At 46.2% G+C, this 9,173-nt stretch overlaps 1 long non-coding RNA gene across 1 annotated transcript; it reads right to left on the minus strand.

The window, feature by feature from the left end:
* Nucleotides 1-3,044: 3,044 nt before the first annotated feature.
* Nucleotides 3,045-5,065, minus strand: LOC148685390 (uncharacterized). Its single transcript, XR_015950385.1, has 2 exons — nucleotides 4,856-5,065; nucleotides 3,045-3,358 (listed from the first exon to the last, which is right to left on the minus strand). It is a non-coding gene; the product is annotated as an uncharacterized LOC148685390 (long non-coding RNA).
* Between the last annotated feature and the right edge of the window lie 4,108 nt (nucleotides 5,066-9,173).

Raw genomic sequence — 9,173 nt, forward strand, 5'->3', positions numbered from 1 at the left:
GTGGCTGCAACACGGAACATACTTAATAAGCCCCGCTGAAGAAAATACAACACACTTTGGGCAAACTTACAGCAGATTGCACACCATGAATTCCTTAAAAGCCTGTCTCCTCCACCTCTGCTCCCAGTAATTTCCTCGTGTTCCTGTAGACTTGTTGAAAAGTAGGTAGGTGTCAACCATCAAGTGTCAGCGATGCAATAAAGCCAGCCTAGGAATTTGGGTAAGAGGGTCAGTAAATGGCTGTGTATATATTTAGCAGGCAATGTGCAGAAACAGATAACCTAAACGGGGGAGTCACGCGTTGCCAAATCAACACGCATAGCTTTTGCGTGATGTTGGAGGTCTTGTGCACAAGATAGTGACAATGTCAGATTGGTGAAGTGTGCTAGATGACCGATATGAATGGTGCAGAAATCAAATCGACATTAATTCCGTACCTCGGGGTAGAACTGTGTGCTAAAATCAGCAGGCACCGGTTTCTACCGCATATAGGCTGAATAAACTGAATGTGAGTGGGATGTACCTAGTGGTGACTGCTGCCTATTATTATTATTATTATTATTATTATTATTATTATTATTATTATTCCACCCTATACCTGGAGGTCTCACAGAACAAAATCTAAATATAAAACCACAAAATATATAATCAGAATGAAAACAACAACCCAATAACACCCCCCCCTTGGGACTAGTAGGGCAGAAGGCAGCAGTAGGGGGGAGCCAATAGTAGGTGGGATGAGCCAATGACAGGCAGAGCCAAGTAATTCTAGGTTTGCCCCCATCCTTCTTGCTGCTGAGTACTAGAAGGGCAACACTGAGAGCAAGGAGGCAAAAGCACACAGGCAATGCCACGCCTCGGACTGGTTGCAATTAAGAAGGCAGGCAGGTGGGGGCTGGCTGGGAGCAGACTGAGTTTGATGGGGCCGTGCCCTAGTGACCCAGCCTCTACTGGCTTGTAACGCCCCTTCCACCCAAGCTGGCTCTAAGATTAAAAGGCAAGGTTGTGGGGAAGATGGTGAGGGAAACATTGTGGTGGTAGTGGTGGAGGGCAACCAAAATGATCAAAGGCCTGGAAACGATGCCTTATGAGGAATGGCTTAGGGAGCTGGGTATATTTAGCCTGGAGAAGAGAAGGTTAAGGGGTGATATGATAGCCATGTTCAAATATATAAAAGGATGCCATATAGAAGAGGGTGAAAGGTTGTTTTCTGTTGCTCCAGAGAAATGGACACGGAGCAATGGATTCAAACTACAAGAAAGAAGATTCCACCTAAACATTAGGAAGAACTTCCTGACAGTAAGAGCTGTTCGACAGTGGAACTTGCTGCCAAGGAGTGTGGTGGAGTCTCCTTCTTTGGAGGTCTTTAAGCAGAGGCTTGACAGCCATCTGTCAGGAATACTTTGATGGTGTTTCCTGCTTGGCAGGGGGTTGGACTGGATGGCCCTTGTGGTCTCTTCCAACTCTATGATTCTATGGTGGTGGTGGAGGGAAATCACATGTAGGGGAAGGGTGAAGCCACTCCCAGCTGCTGCTTCTCCCCTGAAATTGCCCCCCCCCACTTGCCACTTGTATTTCCGTCACCCAGCCAATGCACCGAAGGGAAATGGATTCTGCTCAGTGGCTCTCATACAGTTAGGATAGTCCAGTGTCTTCCTTTACAGAGAGCAGCCCTTTATTTTGGAGAGCAGTCAGAGGACTGCCTAGTAGCCCCAAGTCTCCTTTAAAGATAAGGAACCAGAGAAAGAGCAGGAGCCTTGAAGTTGCCCACCCCCAGTTTGCAGCACTTGGTCAACAGATTAAGCCTGCATGGAAGTCACCTGCTGTCTTACCCACTACGGTGAGAGGTATTGCATTTCTATTTAAATTATAGTCATTGTTTCTAAATTGGCACCTAGACATATCAATTACTGTCTTATATGCAAATTGCTGTCTTCCTTTTTTGGTGATGCAGACCACCTTTTAAAAGCAAATTGCTGCCTTCTTTTTTTTGCTACACCCCCCACTTTTTTTTGGTATGCTGCTGCTAATGATAATGCAAGCTCTCTTTTCTTTTCTTTTTTGGTAACTGGCCACACCATAAATCCGGCGGAAGTGAGTTGAACTTTACATCTCACCATAGCTGCCAAGTTATCCCTTTTTTAAAGGGGTTTTCCCTTATGCTGAATAGGCTTCCTCGCGAGAAAAGCGAAAACTTGGCAGCTATGCATCTCACGTGTGGGAATGGAAAGACCTGGGCCACCAGGCTGCCCAAAAGACCCTAAAGAACTCTGCAAGATGTAAAAGTGTGTTAACTAAGTTGCTACAGCCCACTTACACGTGCCTGTGTTTATGTGCCAGCACCACGAGGGGCCTAATGGGATTGCTGGGTGAGCTCATGGAAGGAAGCAGGTAGAGCCAAGGCAATAATTATCTCCAGTGGGAGGTATCCTCAGTGCCATGAATGGGGCTGGGGTTCTGTCCTGGACAGCAGCTGTAGAAGGCAGAGGGGAGTACGAACGCAAGAAAAATAAACAGCATGCTAACGAATGGCTAATTAAAGCTCAGTTTTTCCAGACAATAATAACCTGAGAGTCTCACAGGAGAGATTTTTTTTTCCATTGCAAGAGTTGATATCTGTGCTTCATGCAGGTTTGGTTCTGGAGGAGGCTGAGAGCTCACGGAGATAGACAAAGTACCCCAGGAAGTGGGTTGCTTGGACATCTGTACTGTCCTCTCAAGTTGGCAGCATAATAATTATGTAGAAACCACAAGAGGCTCTGGACTTTTTTTATTTAATTAACCTGGATAAGTTTCTGTGGGGGGGACTTGGAAGGATAAACACTACTGTTGAATGAGGGAAAGGAGAGGCTGGGCAATTAAACGGGGGGCGGGTACCAATTCATGGTTAGCTGTTTTACAGATCGAGTTTGTGTGTGTGTGTGTGCGTGTGTGTGTGCGTGTGTGCACAATAGAAACAATGCAGGTGATTTACATTTAAAAAGCAAATACATAAATGGTATCCATACACACAGTATCAGTATAAACAAAGTGAGGAGATAGCATTGCAAGCATTAAACTTTTAATAAAAATTAAACATTCAGAAAAGTGGTAAGGACAATTTCCCCACACATCAGACATAGATATGCAGCCAAATGGTCACCTGTAGCTACCCAACAGTTTGCCATTCTTGTCTCCTTGATACACAGCATCATTTCTGAAGTCCACACCTTGTGGATTTGCATCTTTCAAATGGGTTAGATGCGATGTGTTTACACCAGTTTGAAAAGCAATGTGCAGTAGGCTGTTTTTCCCCCTTTTTCTTCTTAAAGTGAAACAAGTAGACTTAGAATCTTGGCTTATGCTCTCACGGTGCGGCCTGTTGAAAAAAAGCCAATTGGTTTGCCCAGGGCCAGCCCAAGACATTTTTCTGCTTGACACAGAGCAGCAAAATGTGCCTCCCCCCCAAGTGTCATGTTGGGACTGTGCCGTTACTTGCCCAAATAAAGATCTAATTCTTGATTACAAGCAAGAGCCTCTGCCTGCATGTTTTGGGTGTGAGCAGGATGCAAAGTCAAGGCACCCAGTACCCAAGGCCGGCCAAGTCCTTTGGCACCTGAGGCTCAAAATCTCATTAGTGCCTCTCGCCCTCGCTGTCAGTAAAAATGCCCTAATAATAACCAACAAACAATTTGTTCCCTTTTCATAACATCTAAAATCAGCTGCCTGAGGCCGTCACCTCACTCTGCCTAATGGTGAGGCTGGTTAGGGTGGCCACATGTCCTACTTTCCAGAGGGCAGTCCTCTGTTTGAAGGAGCCCTTTATCTTGACGGGCTAATGGGACCAAGTAGGGCAGGCCCATTTGTGAGGCAAGGTGAGGCGATTGTCTCAGGCAGCAGGATCCACAGGGGCAGCAGATCCCAAAGTAGCTCTTTATCCCCCCCCCCCGTTTCTGATGCACATCTTCACTAATGCCTTTCTTCCTAGTGGGGAGCGGGGTGCCATTTTATGGTTTGCCTCAGGTGCCAAATGTCTTGGGCCGGCCCTGGGTCCATGTCAATTTTGAAGATAACAAACCATAAGAAAGGAGAGCAGGAGAAAGTTGCCTTTCAACATTTAGCACCTGGACAACAGACTGAGCAGGTGTCCAACTCACCTGACTGTAGGCTTTTCTATGCTAGTGAGATGCTTGGGGTTTCTCTCTAAAGTCTATCTTGATTTCTAGATTTTTAGTTATAAGTTAGCATATGCAAATGTTATGAAAATTGGCGTCTTCTTTTTTGGTGACGCAAAATTGCCGGTTTCTCATGTTTCTAATCTTCAGTTCATTTCTCTACACTTCCACATTAGCTTGCTTTTTCTTTTTAAAAAGAAATATTCACACCAAAATAATGGTCAGGACTACCCCCCCACACACATTTTGTATGCAATTTTGCCTAAGCTGCAAAGCAGGTTGCTCCCCACTCATATAATGAACTTTTGCATGCTTATATTGTTAATATAGGCATTCCTTTATATGCATTTTTTCCAGCACATTACTTGGCTAGAGAACTGCATTGCAAAATTCAGAGATGTGCGAATTTTGAAGGCGGGCTGCTTCTCGGTTCATGCATTGTTCCATACTGTGCAAATGAGGCGAGTTTACCTTAAAATGCAAACCGAATCAAATTCTTTCCCTGTGCTCGTGTGCAAGTGGCCGCCCTAAGACTACCTCCAACGTGTTTTTGATTCCTACTGGGCAGGAAAGCTGCAAGGAGGGGGGGAGAGGTTAGAAACGGACACGAGTTGCATAGCTCAGCTTGTTTACAGTGTCCCCTTTTCTCTGCTGTCTCCTTTGCCCTGTTCCAATGTGCACTCTGCTCCCCTTCTTGTTACCTTTGCCTGTGGCCTGCTCCCTGTCGAGTGCTTCCATAGAGCCGTGACAGGCCGAATGATGGACGGTGTACATGGCCGGTCACCCATCTGCTTCCCATACGGGAACAGCCTGGCAAGAGTTGTCCTCTCTGTTGGCGATGGCATGTTGCAGGCTGCTCCAGATGGGGTTTCTCCTCCTCCACGGTCTAAGCAGCCATCTTTGCTGGGGATCTACGGGTTGGGGGGGGGAGTTTGAGATAAAGGAGGGGACGGTGCTCGTCGGCTTGGCTTTATTATTTCTATTCATGAGAATTGTGCAATATGCCATTCCTGAGCTGTGGGGGGAAATTATTGTACCAATGTGGGAGCCAGTGGCTGATGGATGGTTTTGAATTTGGAAACAGAGGCAGGGGAGTGAAGGTCCTGGAATCGTCTCGGACCCAGAAGCCTCTTCTCTGAGTGCTTCCAGACTGTAGTTAATTTCAGTCACATACTGGCAAATTCAGTTCTGGGGGGGGGGGAAGGCAGTGGGGAATGTGGGCTAACACTTCCTTTGAAGTGAGAGGGAGGCAAATCTGTCAATTTTGCTTTCCCTCCATTTCTCATTTCCTTCACATTTCCATGTCAGTTTAAAAAGAAGTCCTAACCGGCCTTTTCGTACAAATTTCTCCCCAAATGCTCAATTTTGTATGCAGTTTTGCCTAATGGACACATGTTGGCAATGCAATGGGACCTAAAATAACACACTTTTTGTATGTTGTTTAAACTAATTTGTGTGTTTCTATGTGCAGTTCACTCCAGCTTAGGCATTATTGTACATGTTGCTTGGCTGTACTGCAAAATTCGAAGGGGTGCAAATTTCAGAGGGTTGTTTCAGTTCACATCTTGTTTCGGAAAGGGTGGATCTGGCAGATTTGCCTTTAATCGTAACCCGAACCTGCATTTTTACACAACGTCGTCTAAACTCTCCGCAAACAAATCTGAACAAATGTTTAACAAATACCTGTTGCCTTCTAACCTCCCTGAAAACTTTTCACAAGCAAATCAGGGTGAGTGCTCAACAAGGAGGCGGTTTGAAAGTGGCCTGAGATAGGCGACTGGTGTAACTTGCTTGGGAACTTACGTTGCAGAAATACTGCTGTGCAGTTTGATGAATGCTTCCCAAACTGTGTTAGCAATGCTCTGTTCTGAGTGTCAGCATGGCCCGGATAGCTTCTCCCTCTTCCCTTCTTCTTAATTTACAACCAGACCTTTTCAGCTCAAACAAGCCCTAATGGCACACACACACAAAATGTCAAGTCCTTGCTTACCATGTGCCATCTACAAATACAAGACAGGCATGTTCAAATCAGGATTGGGGGAAGGAAGTAATCGTATATTGTGAAAAAGTTTAAGACAACTTTAATGCACAACCTGCCAATTATAAAACAAAAGGAAAATTCTCTCTCTCTCTCTCTCTCTCTCTCTCTCTCTCTCTCTCTCTCTCTGTGTGTGTGTGTGTGTGTGTGTGTGTGTGTGTGTGTGTGTAAAAGAAATGTCTAAGATAGGAATGGAGGGGTTGGTTCATTGAAACCCTCTGGAAGCCTCACAGTTGTTCTTCCTGGGCTAGTGGGCTCCCACTGTGAGGAACTTAACTCACTCTTCGGTCTAGTGGCGTTTCCAGGGATCCAGGCCAATGTGCTTATTCCTGCTGCTTGGTAAATTCCCCCAGCTCTGTCTGATCAAGGGGAAGAAGGGGGAGGAGAGTGGGTGGGGAAGAGAGAGGCTGCCTCTCTGGACTACTAAAGGCAATTCCAGACATCAGGCATTCGGAGTGTCGGGCACAAATAAGTGGGCTGTCTCTGCATCACAACAGGCTGCAGTTGAGGAAGGGTCCATGTTTGAATAGTTCCCCCCCCATACAAACAAGCAAACAAACATCCTTGAGCATAGAAAAGCAGCATGTCAGGAAGAAGGTTAGATGCCTTTGAATCCTGTACTTGGGATTCTATTTTTTCTCTCTTTTTAAAAATTAAGAGGGCTTTTCATCTGTTTCGGAAATGTGGTGCTGGGGAGCGGGCATAACTTTCTTTCCCTGTATATTTTCTTGCTGAAACGACCCCCCCCCACCCCGCCCCAAGTTGCTGTTTGCCCTTGAAGTGTCAAGCCTGGCCCACTGACATGCTAGCTTTTTATGTGCAGGGAGTATTTCAACATGCCATCCCAGCCTATAGGGGTTAAAGATGGGGACATTCAGTTGTTGTTTGCATTTTGGTGAGGAAGTCACTAATTTGCACTTCTCGAACCAGTATGCAAATTGAGGCACAGCTTTCCTTCAGAATTCACACTTCTCCAAATGTTGCAAAGCAGCTCCCTGCCCGAACAATGCGTACAAAACAACCCACAGAGGTTTTGTTACAATCAAGCAGGAAATAAATGTTTTAAAATAAAATACATGCCACAACGCACATATTAGGGGAAAGGAGGCACACCAATGCATATGTTGGTGAAAATAACTTACAAAAAGGCATTATACTGTGCACAAAAATGTGGGCTTTTTAAGGAGAAATTTTCACTAAAATGTTGATGGATTTAGATAAGATTTTTTAATTTATTTTTTAAGTAAACAGTTCACTGTGCCAATGTGGAAAACTGCATTTAAGACTGGAAAAAGTTGAAACTGAAAGAACTGAAATTGACAGATTTATCCGTGCTTATTAGGGGTACAGTCCACTAAAAACTTAACCAATTAATCTTGCTGAATATGCTAACTAGTCCTCCGGTTCCCTCCCCATGCTGATCACTGTAATCTAAATTGAAAGCATGCAGTGGAAGCAGGATCAGTGCAGGAGCTCAGTCTCAAAGGTGCAAGCATAGTGGAACCTTCCCTTTGCCGTCTCCTATGGTTGTAGCTTTCCTTCGCTGGGATAATCTTCCCACACCCCACTTCCAATTCTGCACTACTGCACTTTATCAGCTGCGGGGGAAGCTGCCGCTGGGACCATCTCGCAGAAGATGAGTGATGAGGAGGACGGTCAAAAGTCTAGAAGATACATGCCAAAGAGGGCAGACGGAAAGAAGTGGGCATGTTCAGCGCACAGACAAGAAAATTAAAGGGAGGGTGTGTTGCCAGTTTTGAAATATTTAGAGGGATGCCGGAAAGAAAAGGAAACACACAGGTCCATTCTGTTGCTGAGGGAAGTCCAAGAAGCCGTAAATTTAAGCCAGCGATTCTCAAACCACACTTTCAGAATAAAAATTTGCTCACGCCACTCCAAACTTTTTACTCATAATAAATACATTGGAAATTCAAAAAAGACAGAACGCAGAACACAACTACTTTATAATATGATCGCGAGGCATCCAGATAATATAAAACAAAGCAGCTACATAAGAACTTGAGTCATTCCCAAAATATAATATGGATTGTCCTTGAATCTTCCTGGCACCTGGCACCCTCTCCTGCCACACCCTTTGAGAACCTCTGGCGTAAGATGTAAGGAGCCATAGTAGGCACTGGGAAACCTTTCGGGGCTGAGGGCCACTTTCACTTCTGCGTAACCTTCTGGGGGCCACATTCCAGCAGTGGGTGGGGCCCAAAGAAAATGGGGCTGGAGCAACAAATGTAAATTTTACTTTTCTATTGTAGACTGCTTTCTGCATACACTCACATGACCCTCTCTATCCCCAACCCAGGAGAATGTCCACATTCCAGTCAGGCAAAAACTCAGGGAGGATGTGACACAGCGCTGGTGAGGGGCCTGGATTAGGCAGAGGCAGGGCTGGCCCACCCATGGGGGAAGGTGAAGCCACCACCTCAGGTGGCAGGATCTGTGGGGGCAACAGATCTGGGCTGCAAGGAGTGCATCGCCCACTGCTGCTGCTGCTGCCACAGCGGCTGCCACAGCGGCAGTACACTCCTCTGATAATGGAGCTACCACTGCCTCGGCAGTCCCCCTCCAATGCCACCTCTACAGCAGCCTCTTGGCAAATAGGTGTGGCTGGTCTCGTCCCACCCCTATGGAGGAAATTGTGGGGGCTGCCCTCCGGGGTTTCCTGGGCTCAGTATGGTTCAGAGCAGGCCCTCCTCCTCACCCAACAACAGCCTCTGATTCACACTGTTCATTGAACCATAGAGTTGGAAGGGGATGCGGGTGGCGCTGTGGTCTAAACCACAGAGCCTCTTGGGCTTGCTGATCGGAAGGCCAGCGGTTCGAATCCCCACGATGGGGTGAGCTCCCGTTGCTCTGTCCCAGCTCCTGCCAACCTAGCAGTTCAAAACCACACCAGTGCAAGTACATAAATAGGTACTGCTGCGGCAGGAAGGTAAACAGCATTTCCGTGCGCCCTGGCACTCATC

Source organism: Zootoca vivipara, chromosome 6 (genome assembly GCF_965207765.1).
Source record: "Zootoca vivipara chromosome 6, rZooViv2.hap1.1, whole genome shotgun sequence".
Classification (NCBI taxonomy): Eukaryota; Metazoa; Chordata; class Lepidosauria; order Squamata; family Lacertidae; genus Zootoca; species Zootoca vivipara.